Source organism: Lepus europaeus, chromosome 8 (assembly GCF_033115175.1).
Source record: "Lepus europaeus isolate LE1 chromosome 8, mLepTim1.pri, whole genome shotgun sequence".
Classification (NCBI taxonomy): Eukaryota; Metazoa; Chordata; class Mammalia; order Lagomorpha; family Leporidae; genus Lepus; species Lepus europaeus.
The window spans coordinates 63109883-63122004 of record NC_084834.1 but is presented as its reverse complement, the minus strand read 5'-3'; the positions used below and the strand labels follow the sequence as shown (position 1 = coordinate 63122004).

Sequence of the window (12122 nt, the reverse complement as noted above, 5' to 3'; positions counted from 1 at the left end):
TGGCAGGAAAATAAAAGGAAAAAATGCAGGCCATTTCTTGAGAACGCGTGTCTTTTCTTCAGACAGAAGTCTCCTGTGAAAGTTAGGCTTCTCTTGCAAAGTAATTCCTGAAACGGACTGACTCAGAGGGCAGATGACTTATGGTTCTATTAGTTTCTATAAACAGTTCTGTCTCATGAGTAATGCTGAGATCACAATTCTTAAGCACTTAGGGATTTCCCTGAACCCAATGAGTTTGACAAAACACACTTTAGGAAGAACTCAAACTATCACGCTGTACTAAACACGCTTGAAACTTCTTACATATTTATTTATATTAATGGATTTCACATGTTGAGTTTTGCAGAAGAAACAAGAAATTTATCTGAGGTAATAGACATAGTAGCAAGGATCAGTTACAAAAGTAAGTATTCTAATTTTATGTGATCTTGGTTTGGTTACTTGACCTGGAGTCCAGTTTCCTGTATTATAAAATGAGGAGTTCAATGGTGGAATATATGTTATATTACAGACCTATACATAGCAAAATCAAGTGGTTTTATTTATAAATACAAGTTTTGAAAACATGTTAGCCAGTTTTTAAGCTTAGGGTAGATTTAGATATACAGAAAAATTGTGAAGATAGTGTATATTATAACTATCCTGCTATTAACATTTTAACATTAGCATGATACATTTGTCATAATTAATAAAACAATGGATATATTATTTCCAAAGTTTATTCTTTAATTAAGTTTCCTTAATTATTATGTGATGAATGTTTAAAAAAAGAATTATTTATTTATTTGTTTGTTTATTTATTTGAAAGGCAGAGTTACAGAGGGAAAAGAAAAGACAGGGAGAGAAAGATTTTCCATCCACTGGTTCAATCTCTAAATGTCTGCAATAACCAGGGCTGGGCATGGCTGCACCCAAGAGCCAGGAGCTTCATCCTGGTCACCCACATGGGGCCCAAGCAGTTGAACCATCCTCTGCAGCGTTCCCAAGCATACTAGCCCAGAACTGGATTAGAAGTGGAGCAGGGGAGTCAGGGGGAGAGGGGGTCGAACCTTTGCCACATAGGATGTCAGTGTTGCAGGCCATGGCTTAACTTGCTATGCCACAACACAGGCCTCCAAATTATCTTTCTGTATTCCAGAGTCCCATCCAATCTACCAGGTTATATTTGTCACATTTCCTTAGGCTCCTCTTGGCTACGATAATTGTTTATACTTCCCTTGCTTTTGATGATAATTGGAGTTTTGAGGAATTTTTGTAGAATTTTTCTCTACTGGAACTTATGATATTTTTCTTTTGATTGGATTTGGATTGTAGGATTTGGTGAGAAAGACCACAAACATAAAATTTTATCACATCACATGAAGCATGCATACCATCAACATGCTTGCTTAATTACTGTTGATTGACTCTGGTGACCTAGAAACTACTTTTCTTTCCCTCTCTTTCTGTCTCTCTTCCTATATTCTAATTTTTGGAAGAAAGTTATTAAGTACAGAGTGTACTTAAGATTTGGGTTTTGTTAAGGTAGCTAGGTAGTCATTAGCTCATGTGTGTGAGAGAGACCAAAGGAAATGAGAATTTTTGTGTGGCAGAATGAGGGAAGAATGTAGAAGCATGTCTTGGAAGCAGATCAGCATTTGCACATCAGAAGTCTTGTTCTTACTGCATAACCTTGTTAGGTGGATTCCAGCTCTCTCCCAGGGTAGCACAGGGAATCATCCCCACCTACACCAAGGAGGCTATTAGGTGGATTATGAAGTAAGTCCTGGGGGGAATTTCAGGAACTCAACTTCCAGAAACTATTCCACCCAAGAATATCCCAGAAGAGGGAGAGTGGAGGAGAAAAGGAGAACCCATACTCATTTCCAGGAAAACTCCAGTCTGAATACAGAGTGAGCCCTCAGTCCTTTCCCGAGATGCCCTCCTGGTCTGTCAGGTACACTCTCCTCATTAAATGTGGCTAGCATGCTAACTACTTGGGAAAAAAAAAAAAAGTGGGCGTTATCCTCCGTCCTCTAGAGGGTGCAGTTTGAACCTAAGCTATTTGCAATTCTAATCATTATGAGTAGGACTTTGTCTCAGCCTGTGTCTTTGAAATGAGACCTTCATAACTGCTTCTCAGGCTTCACCTCCCCCAAAGGTGGGAAAGAAAGACTAGGGTGGGCTGATACTGGGTATTTCTCATCCTTCCTCCCCCAACCAACTTGGTTGGTTCTAAAGGACTCCAATAGTTTAGGCTCTTGTAAAATAGAATGGTATTTCAAAATGTTAGTGGAGCAATGGAATTAAAAGGTAATGTTTTTCCCATGAATCTTTGAATATCCCTGGTCATTTCTTCTGAGGTTCAGCCTAGTTAAGAACAGAATGTTCTGGAATATTCCAAAATGTTTTCTTAGCCTTCCCTGAACTGAATGCACGGAATTTTTCTCAGTATGAACTGTGAGAACCAGACTGAGCTTTCAGAATACCAAAGTGATACTAGTCCTTAACTCAGATTTGTCTGTGCTGAATCTCCAGCAATTTGCCAATCACACTTCAGGTTTTCTTACCCTGAGGACTCTGCTCAGGCAAGCCATGATTCTCCATTTTGATCTCTGTTTCTCCAATTTTGAGGGCAGTTGTTTGCACTACAACCTGACTTCTCTGAAACATCTGTAAGCTGTTGATTTTTCAGCTGGTCCAGGTGTTTACCTGTTGGAATCTTGTTTCATGATGGGCCAGAACCGTAAGTTCAGATAACTTTTCACTCCCTTGACTTGCATCCTCTGGTCTGCTTTAACACAAACCAGGAGGAAAAGAAAGCTAGGCATCAGAAGCAATGGGTGGCAGGCCGATTAATGGCTGATCTGTACAGTGATCTGCCCTCAAGGAGACCCAACAGGCCAGTCCACTGCAGTGGCTTTCAATGTGGTAAGCCTGGGCTTCAGCAGAAGTCAGCTTGTGAAGAGCCCTGGCAGCTCTGCCAAGAGATGGATCACTGGAAATGGACCTGCCCTGGAGTCGAAGGATGCCCAGGTCAGAGCCACAGATCTTATTGGCTCTAAGCTGAAAAGCCCTTCACTCAGCCCAACTTCCAAAGTGACCACTGCAGCTGAGGGTATGGCCAAGTAGGGTCAGCAACATTGCAGGCAGAACTGTAAATTTCTTGTTAGAGATGCCACCTGCCTTTACCTGGCCAGCTCTCCTCCCAGGCCAGCCAAGTAATGAAAGTCAACAGAGTGCCTTCCCCTAGGAGGTTCACACCTCCCTTAGGATATACCCCATATGAAGAGATAGATAGGTCTGGGCCTCTGAATTTACAAGGCCTAAAGCCCAACAGATTATTATCAAGCCCCTTCTATCAGGTTCTATTTGCCTCTCAATCAGAAAACTTAATTGTAGCTTAGACAGCACCTTTCTTAGCTCCTCTAATAATGACTCTGTCCTTTGTTCTAGGCCCTGTCTAGTGCACTTGGGCCTCATTCCTTTGTAATCATAACCTCTACTCTACCACCAATGGCTCTACTCCCAACCTGTGTGTACTGATGGTCCTCTTCCCCACTTCATGCTGTATAATTGTTCAGACCTGGTAAATGCCACTCTTAGGATCATTGGTTACTATCCTCACCCTGTCTTTTATGACCTTGTCTAAATATGATCAGAGTCGGGGAACTTGGAAGGCTTCCATAGCCTTGGCAACTCATGACGACAGCCTAGGGTGGTTACTGGCGCCATAAACTAGAGTGTCAATTTGTTGGGTCAACAACAGGAGCCACTGTGCACTTGCTCCTCATGTGGGATCTCTGTCCTTAATGTGCTGTACATTGTGATTTAATGCTATAACTAGTACTCAAACAGTATGTTTCACTTTGTGTTTCTATGTGGGTGCAAACTGTTGAAATCTTTATACTAAATTGATCTTCTGTATATAAAGAGAATTGAAAATGAATCTTGATGCAAATGGAAGGGGAGAGGGAGCGGGAGAGGGGAGGGTTGCGGGTGGGAGGGAAGTTATGGGAGGGGGAAGCCATTGTAATCCATAAGCTGTACACTGGAAATTTATATTCATTAAATAAAAGTTAAAAAAAAAAACTTTTCACATTTCTTATAGACAAACATTCCCTCAGGAATTCATTCATTGATTTATTTCTCCTTCATTACTGAAGGATAATTTCACTGGATACAGATTATAGGTTGGTATGCTTGTCTCCCAATACTAAATTTTTGACCACTCCCTCCTATTTTTGGCCTAGTATTAGTGTGGGAAAAATCAGGGAGATAGATCAAGTTCATGAGCTGGAGGCCACACCTACCCCACCCCATATAATCTTATTATCAATCAGATGGCCCCTCCCCAAATGCCCCCCTCCTTACCTGGGACCTGGGGGCAATACTATGAAATCACTCCCCTTTTGCAAGATAAGAAGAAGCCTGGGGAATGAAAGGATGTTCTCTCTTTTCTCTCTCCTCACTTTTGGACCCAGGACAAGCAGAGCAGGGTATGAAATTCCCCTTTTTACATTTCCTAGCCCACTCTTCCTAAATGAAACCTTCATGTGCCTGTGGGTTCTTCTCACATTCTAAATAAACCTTACCATGCTGCATGCTCTGTTGGTGCCTGTGCTTAGAATTCTTTTCTAAGCAACAGACAAGAACCTGGGATATTAATTTTGTCCCAACCTAGCCCACAATAGTATCTGGTGAAATGCCTGCTGGTTTTCTTATTTCTGTTTCTCTAGAAATAACATGTTTCTCTTATTTGTGTTTGGTTTTCTAGTACTGGAATATGACATACCTATGTGTATGTCTGTTTTTGTTACTGTATTTGTTTTGAATTTATAATTTTTTATGGAAAGCTTCAGGAACTTGCATGTTATTCTTTTGCAGAGACCATGCTGATATCCTTTGCATAGTTTCAATATTAGTATTTTTGTTGCCAAAGTGAGAACTTGTTCTCTGACTTCCTAGATCTATAATTTGGTATCAGTCTTTAATATTGGAAGTTTCTCAATCATTATTACTTCAAATATTTCTTCAGTCTCATTTTTTTCTCCTTCTGATATTCCAACTACATTATAGAGACATAGAAACACCACCTCCATTTTTTAGGTCCCAACTGCATCCTGAGAACTAAATTAAAGTAACAGACTAATAGGAGAAGAGTATAATGTAGATTTTATTTGGTACAGGAGTCCTCATTTAAAAAAAATGAACACTGAAAGAATTGCAGTCAGAGTGAATTACTTACATAGTAAATAGGACAAAAATTGTTAGTTGGGCAAAGCAATTAAATTATGTGGGGAGGCTTAAAAGATAAGAAGTATTGGGGCTGGCACTGTAGCTTAGTTGGCTAAGCCTCCGCCTTTAGGTGCTGGCATGCCATATGGGTGCCAGTCCATGTCCCTGCTGCTCCTTTTCCGACCCAGCTCCCTGCCATGGCCTGGAGAAACAGTGGAAGATGGCTCAAGTGCTTGGGCCCCGGCACCAGTGTGTGAGACCTAAAAGAAGCTCCTGGCTCCTGGTTTTGGATTGGCAGCTCCGGCCATTGTGCCCAACTGGGGAGTGAACCAATGGATGGAAGACTACTCTCTGCCTCTCCTTCTCTCTGTCTGTAAATATATATCTAAAATAAATAAATAAAATCTTTAAAAAGAGAGATAAGAATCATCTTAGCAAGATTTGCGTAGAATTCTTTCAGCTTTGTTTGTCCTTGAGGATAAGGGCCCTGCATCATTCTACCTAGGAAGGTAATTGAGCACATAGGAATTTCATCTTCTACTTTTAAAAGGCAACACAAGGCCAGCGCTGTGGCTTAACAGGCTAATCCTCTGCCTTGCGGTGCCAGCACACCGGGTTCTAGTCCTGGTTGGGGCGCCGGATTCTATCCCGGTTGCCCCTCTTCCAGGCCAGCTCTCTGCTATGGCCCGGGAAGGCAGTGGAGGATGGCCCAAGTGCTTGGGCCCTGCACCCGCATGGGAGACCAGGAGAAGCACCTGGCTCCTGGCTTCAGATCAGCACGATGCGCCGGCCGCAGCAGCCATTGGAGGGTGAACCAACGGCAAAAAGGAAGACCTTTCTCTTTGTCTCTCTCTCTCACTATCCACTCTGCCTGTCAAAAAAAAAAAAAAAAAAGGCAACACAAAAATGAACCTGAACATCTTGCATCTGGTGTTTTTCAAGTGTCATTAAGACATAGTTTAAATGAGAAGGTGATATATTTTTAACTCATTCAAAACATAAATCACAACTTTTTGTATTATCATCTCATAGCTATTATTTTTAAGATTGATTTATTTATTTGAAAAGCAGAGTTACAGAGAGGCAGAGGCAGAGAGTGAGAAAGAGTCTTCCATCCACTGGTTCACTCCCCAGTTGGCCACAATGGCTGGAGCTGCACTGATCTGAAGCTAGGAGCCAGGAGCTTCTTCTGGATCTCCCACTTGGGTGCAGGGGCCCAAGGACTTGGGTCATCTTCCACGGCTTTCCCAGGCCATAGCAGAGAGCTGGATTGGAAATGAAGCAGCTGGGACTTGAACTGATGCCCATATGGAAAGCTGGCACTGCAGGTGGCAGCTTTACCCGCTATGCCACAACACTGACCCCTCACAAGTTATTTTTGATATTCTGTTCTGTTTCAAATTATTTTGTCCTCATGAATTTCAGTTTTGGAAGTTTCTGTTAACCTCAACATTACCCTTCTTCTTGGCTGTACTGAGTATACAGATGGGCCCACCAAAGGCATTCTTTACTTCCTTTACCATGTTTTTTACTTCCAGAATTTCCTTTTGATTCTTTCTTTGTTCTTTAATTTCATTATTCATCTGTTCTTATATCATATCTACTATTGTGAATACAGCCTTTGACATATTAATACCAATTATTTTAAATACTCAAGTGTATTTCCAACATCTGTGTCATGCCCGAGTCTGATTATTATCATTTCTTCACCTGATGGTGTTTTTTTTTTCACCCTTGACATTCTTCACTTTTTTATTGTTGCTGTTGAAAGCCAGATATTTAGTAGCAGGTAATAAGAGTTAAGTTACATAGGCCCTTCGTGGAAGGACTTATGGTAATCCAGTTAGTAAGTGAACTGTGTTTGATGGTTGCTGTAACCATAGGTTCTACATGTCACATCCATTTAGTGACCTTGTTTTTGCTTCCTCTTACTTTGGGCTTCCCCAAATACTTCTTCTCAGTGAGACTATGGGTGTTGTAGCTCTTTTAAATGTAATTCATGTTAAAATATGAGTTAAATTTGTGTGATGTTAAGAAATGAAAATGTAGGAACACAATGATATTCCAATGGACTCTCTTTTTGTGAATGTATATCCCCAGGCTGGATCCTTCACAGGTATTTTTTTAGTGGTATAGACTACTTTTCCCCAGACCACCACTGCCTTCCCTAACTACAGTGCTTCCAAACTATTTCCTCAAAGCCCTGACCCCTAATAACTTTGCATGTTCTCCTTTCCATGACATGGGAAGGCTAGAGAATGCTAGAGTGGCAGAGATTTCTTTCTCTCAGCTGGGAGAGGGTCTGGCATGTTCTTTTCTCCTGGAGACTGTGCCTTTGCCTTGGAGAATGTGCTGGGTGTGCTTCACAGTGCTCAGCATTCCTCTCCCCTTTACAAAATCCTATAATGATCTTCAGATCTTCACCATGACAGACTGTTGTGATTTCTGTAGGCAAAGCACAGAAGAGTATGAACTACTCCTAAGACTGTTCTTTTATGGTAATCCTTGCTCAAGCAATGCATTAAAATTACCATTTAAGTGTTGTTCTTAGCATAACACTCCAGCAGCTTCTGCTGCAAGTTAAGCTGATTTTGGTTGGTGCATCTCTCTTTGTGCATCTGTTCCCCCAGCTTTCAGGATGATAGTTTGCCTTACAATATTGGTTTTCTAATGGATGTGAGAAAAGTCATTGTTCTTCATTGTATCCAATTTTTTCTTATCATAATGATGAAAGTGACAGCTTCTAAGCTCTAACATGTAAAAAAATTGAATCCAGAATTCTCAGTGTGTTCCTAGAAGTATAATTTGCTATATTCACTAAAAATGGAAGAGGATGATTCCTCAGTAATTTGCAGAAAAAAAATATGTTTTAAATTCAACACACAAATAGTACTGTTTAGGATACAACTTAGAGCCATAATGTTAATAAGACTGTACAGTAAGAGCTGATGATGTGGTATAGCAGGTTAAGCTGCCACTTATGAAACTAGCCATCTAGTAATGGAGTGCTTATTTGAGTTCCAGCTGCTCTGCTTTGGATCCAGCTTCCTGCTGATGTTCTTGGGAAGGCAGAGGAAGATGCCCTGAGTACATGGAACGCAATTACCTATGTGGGAAACCAGAATGGAGTTTCTAGCTTCCAGCTTTAATCTGGACCAGCCCTGGCAATTGCAACCATTTTGAGAGTAAGTTAGTGGATGGAATATCTATCTCTCCCTCTTTGTCATTCTTGTTTCTTAAAATAATTTTTCTAAAGACTACACAGAAATCTGTTATTTTAATCAATAATTAAAAAAAGATAGTTATACAACAGAGAGAAACAGACACCAGATTGAGATATAGAAAGACAGAAAAGAAAGGGAGTTGGGGCTGGAGTTGTAGTGCAGCAGGTAAAGCCACTGCCTGTGACACTGGCATTCCTTATGGATGCTGGTTTGAGTCCTGACTGCTCTCCTTCTCATGCAGCTCTCTGCTATGGCCTGGGAAAGCAGTGGAAAATGGCCCAAGACCTTGGGCCCCTGCACCCACGTGGGAGACCCGGGAGAAGCTCCTGATTGTTGCTTTCAGTCTGGCCTAGCCCTGGCCATTGCAGCCATTTGGGAGTGAACCAGCAGATGGAAGATCAATATCTACCTATCTATCCCTCTGTCTCTAACTCTGCATTTCAAAAATAAAAATAAGTTTTTTTTAAAAAAAGATATATATATATGTATATATATGTATATATATATACATATATATATATATGGGGGGCGCTAATTATCACACTAGTATTCCTCTCATCAAAACAAGGAGTGTTTGTCTTTACTCCTCTTTCCCTGATAACTTTGAAATCATCATGGAATTATGCTATTTTTGGACTCCTAAAAAGTAAAAAATTGATAAGCTTGAGTCCACTGATAATATACATGGCCATTTTGAAAAAAGCATGTCCAATGGCCCAAATACTTAGGCTTGGGCCACCCATATTGAAGACCAAGATGGAGTTCCTGGCTCCTGGCTTTGATCTGGCCCAGCCTGGGACATGGCCACCATTTGCGGAGTGAACCTGTGGACTGAAGATCTTTCTGTAATTCTTTTTGCTTCTTCTTCTGTTACTCTGCCTTTCAAATAAATAAAGTCAATCTTAAAAAAGAAAAAAGAGCATATTCTAAAGTCCTAATATGGAAGATATCATTTCAAATACTACAACAGCTGTAATTATTTTTTAACTTTGCACTAAGCTCATTTTCTTCCTTTAAAATAAGTCTCAGATATCCAAAATTCTGAGTGAATAATTCAAGAAATTCTCCTGACGTCAATGGAGTCATATGATGATTATATGAGCAGATTTTTCTTTTTGTTAGTGTAAAAAGTCATTCAAAGTACATTAAATAAAATGAACACATGGTTCAACACTCCAGCAACCTGCATGAGGGTACCTTTATGAAATTATGATTTTCATATGACATACTCTTAAGGAATTTTCTGGAGTTTATATGCTAGTATTATAACATGGTAAGTAGTATAATATGTCTGTCTATATGTCTGTATAACAATTTTTGTGATAATCTACTTTTTTCTGGAATCTGGAATGATTTCAGGTTGTGAAAGCATCATTACAATTTTTCTCTGAGTATTATGCCAATATATCTCAGATGCTTATTTTAACACAGTAGTGATTGCAAATTTCCTCTATTTTTATACATATTTTCAGCCAGCCTGACACTGTTACTTTTCAAATTAGAAGTAAAAAAAAAAAATCTTTTGACTTCTGCATTGGGATTTTTCTTTTTTTAAGATTTATTTCATTTATTTGAAAGGCAGAGTTAGAGAGAGAGAGAGAGAGAGAGAGAGAGATAAATCTTCCATGGGATGGTTTATTCCTCAAATGGCTGCAACAGTCCAGGGCTGGGCTGGGCTGCAGCCAGGATCTAGAAGCTTCATCTGGGTCTTCCCTCCCCTTGGGTGCAGGGGCCCAAGGACTTGTGTCATCTTCTGCTGCTTTTTCATGTGCATTAGCAGGGAGCTGAATCAGATATGCAGCAGCTGTGACTTCACTTAGCACCCATATGGGCTGCTGGAATTGCAAGTGATGGCTTAACCCATTAAGACACAATGCCAGTCCCAAGATTTTTCTAAAATACAATTAAGTGATGTCGATGAAAAGCCAAGTTTTGTTCATAGAACAGGAGCTGATTTTAGAAGACTTTTCCCTTGAAGATTGAGGCTATTATTAATGCACACTAATGAATTCTCCATGATATAGTTTCCTAAAGCAGTAGCAGCAGTATCACCAGGTAACTGACTAGAAATTCAAATTCTCAAGCCTCACTCCTGAGGGACTGAATCAAAAGTTCTGGAGAGTGGAACCCAACAACGTGTATTTTCTGAAAACTTCCAAGTAATTCTGTTTCTCCTAGAATTTGAGAACTCTTTTTAATTGTAGGAATCCTAAAAGAAACTTCCTAAGACTTAAAAGAGCAAATGTATTAGTGTTAGTTAATGCTGTTTCTTTCTTTCTTTTTTTTTAAAAGGCTTTATTTATTTATTTGAAAGACAGAGTTACACAGAGAGAAGAGAAGCACAGACAGAGAGCAGTCCTCCATCCGCTGATTCACTCCCCAGAGGGCCACGACAGCTGGAGCTGCACCTATCCAAAGCCAGGAACCAGGAGCTTCTTCTGGGTCCCCCACACAGGTGCAGGAGCTCAAGGACTTGGGTCATCTTCCACTGCTTTCCCAGGCCATAGCAGATTGTTGTTGGATCAGAAGTGGAGCATCTAGGACTCCAACCTGCACCCATATAGGATGCCAGCACTGCAGGTGGCAGCTTTACCCTTTATGCCACAGCGCCCGCCCCCTTGTTGTTTCTTAATCTCTGGAATTCCACTCCTTTCCTTGCCTTTTACATCTTCCACCACATTCTCTATTATTTCAATTATATATGCTTCTTTTTCCTTTAATGTGTCCATTTAAAAAAATTTGTTAAAACTGATTTAAGAATTCAACATGGGCCAGCGTCATGGCTCACTTGGTTAATCCTCCGCCTGCAGCGCCAGCATCCCATATGGGCACCGGTTCTAGTCCTGGTTGCTCCTCTTCCAGTCCAGCTCTCTGCTGTGGCCTGGGAGGGCAGTGGAGGATGGCCCAAGTGCTTGGGCCCTGCACCCGCATGGGAGACCAGGAAGAAGAATCTGGCTCCTGGCTTCGGATCAGCGGCCATTTGTGGGGTGAACCAATGGAAGGAAGACCTTTTCTCTCTGTCTCTCTCTCTCTCACTGTCTAACTCTACCTGTCAAATAAAAAAAATAAAAGAAATCAATATGAATTCTTAAAAGGTCATGTTTAGTTGGAGAAAAGATTAGAAATTATCACTTAATTATATAAAAAGTGTCATCTCCCCACTGATTAAATTATTCCAAGTAATATTTTGCAACTGATGAGGGGAAAATGAGAGGGAAAAGGGAATTTTTGTATTTCTTCATAGTTCAAGGTCCAATAAAGTGAAGAATTTATTGCATAATGTTGAATATGGCATCAACTGTGTACTATCTCTTACTGTCATTATTACTGTTAAAAGGAGAAAACTAAGGATTACTTTTAGAATTTCTCTCATGTTGTTCCAATGTCTAACATGTTAATTTGTGACATGGAGAAAAAGATATGGCAAAAAAATAAATATAAAAAATAAAAAATTTAAAAAATATGTTGTTAGTATTTACTGTCGTTTTCCAAGTAAAATCCTATTTCTTGGTAATCTAAGTAGATAGGTATTCCATTTATTTATAAGAAGCCCAGTTACATCAGAAAGTATATGTAGGCAAAACTAATCATAGCACAAGTAAAAGTATGATAGATACTGGAATTAAAATTCAAAGTTATACAAATAAATTATATATACACACATGCATCATTTATGTTTAA

The 12122-nt window shown here is 40.0% G+C and overlaps 1 long non-coding RNA gene across 4 annotated transcripts; it reads left to right on the top strand.

The window, feature by feature from the left end:
• Positions 1-290: 290 nt before the first annotated feature.
• On the top strand, positions 291-11300 carry LOC133765991 (uncharacterized). Of its 4 annotated transcripts, none has more exons than XR_009866634.1 (3): positions 291-403; positions 8242-8402; positions 10734-11300. It is a non-coding gene; the product is annotated as an uncharacterized LOC133765991 (long non-coding RNA). The 4 variants fall into 4 exon arrangements; XR_009866633.1 differs by having other exon boundaries at positions 8236-8402; XR_009866632.1 differs by lacking the exon at positions 291-403 and adding an exon at positions 2578-2725.
• Positions 11301-12122: the final 822 nt, after the last annotated feature.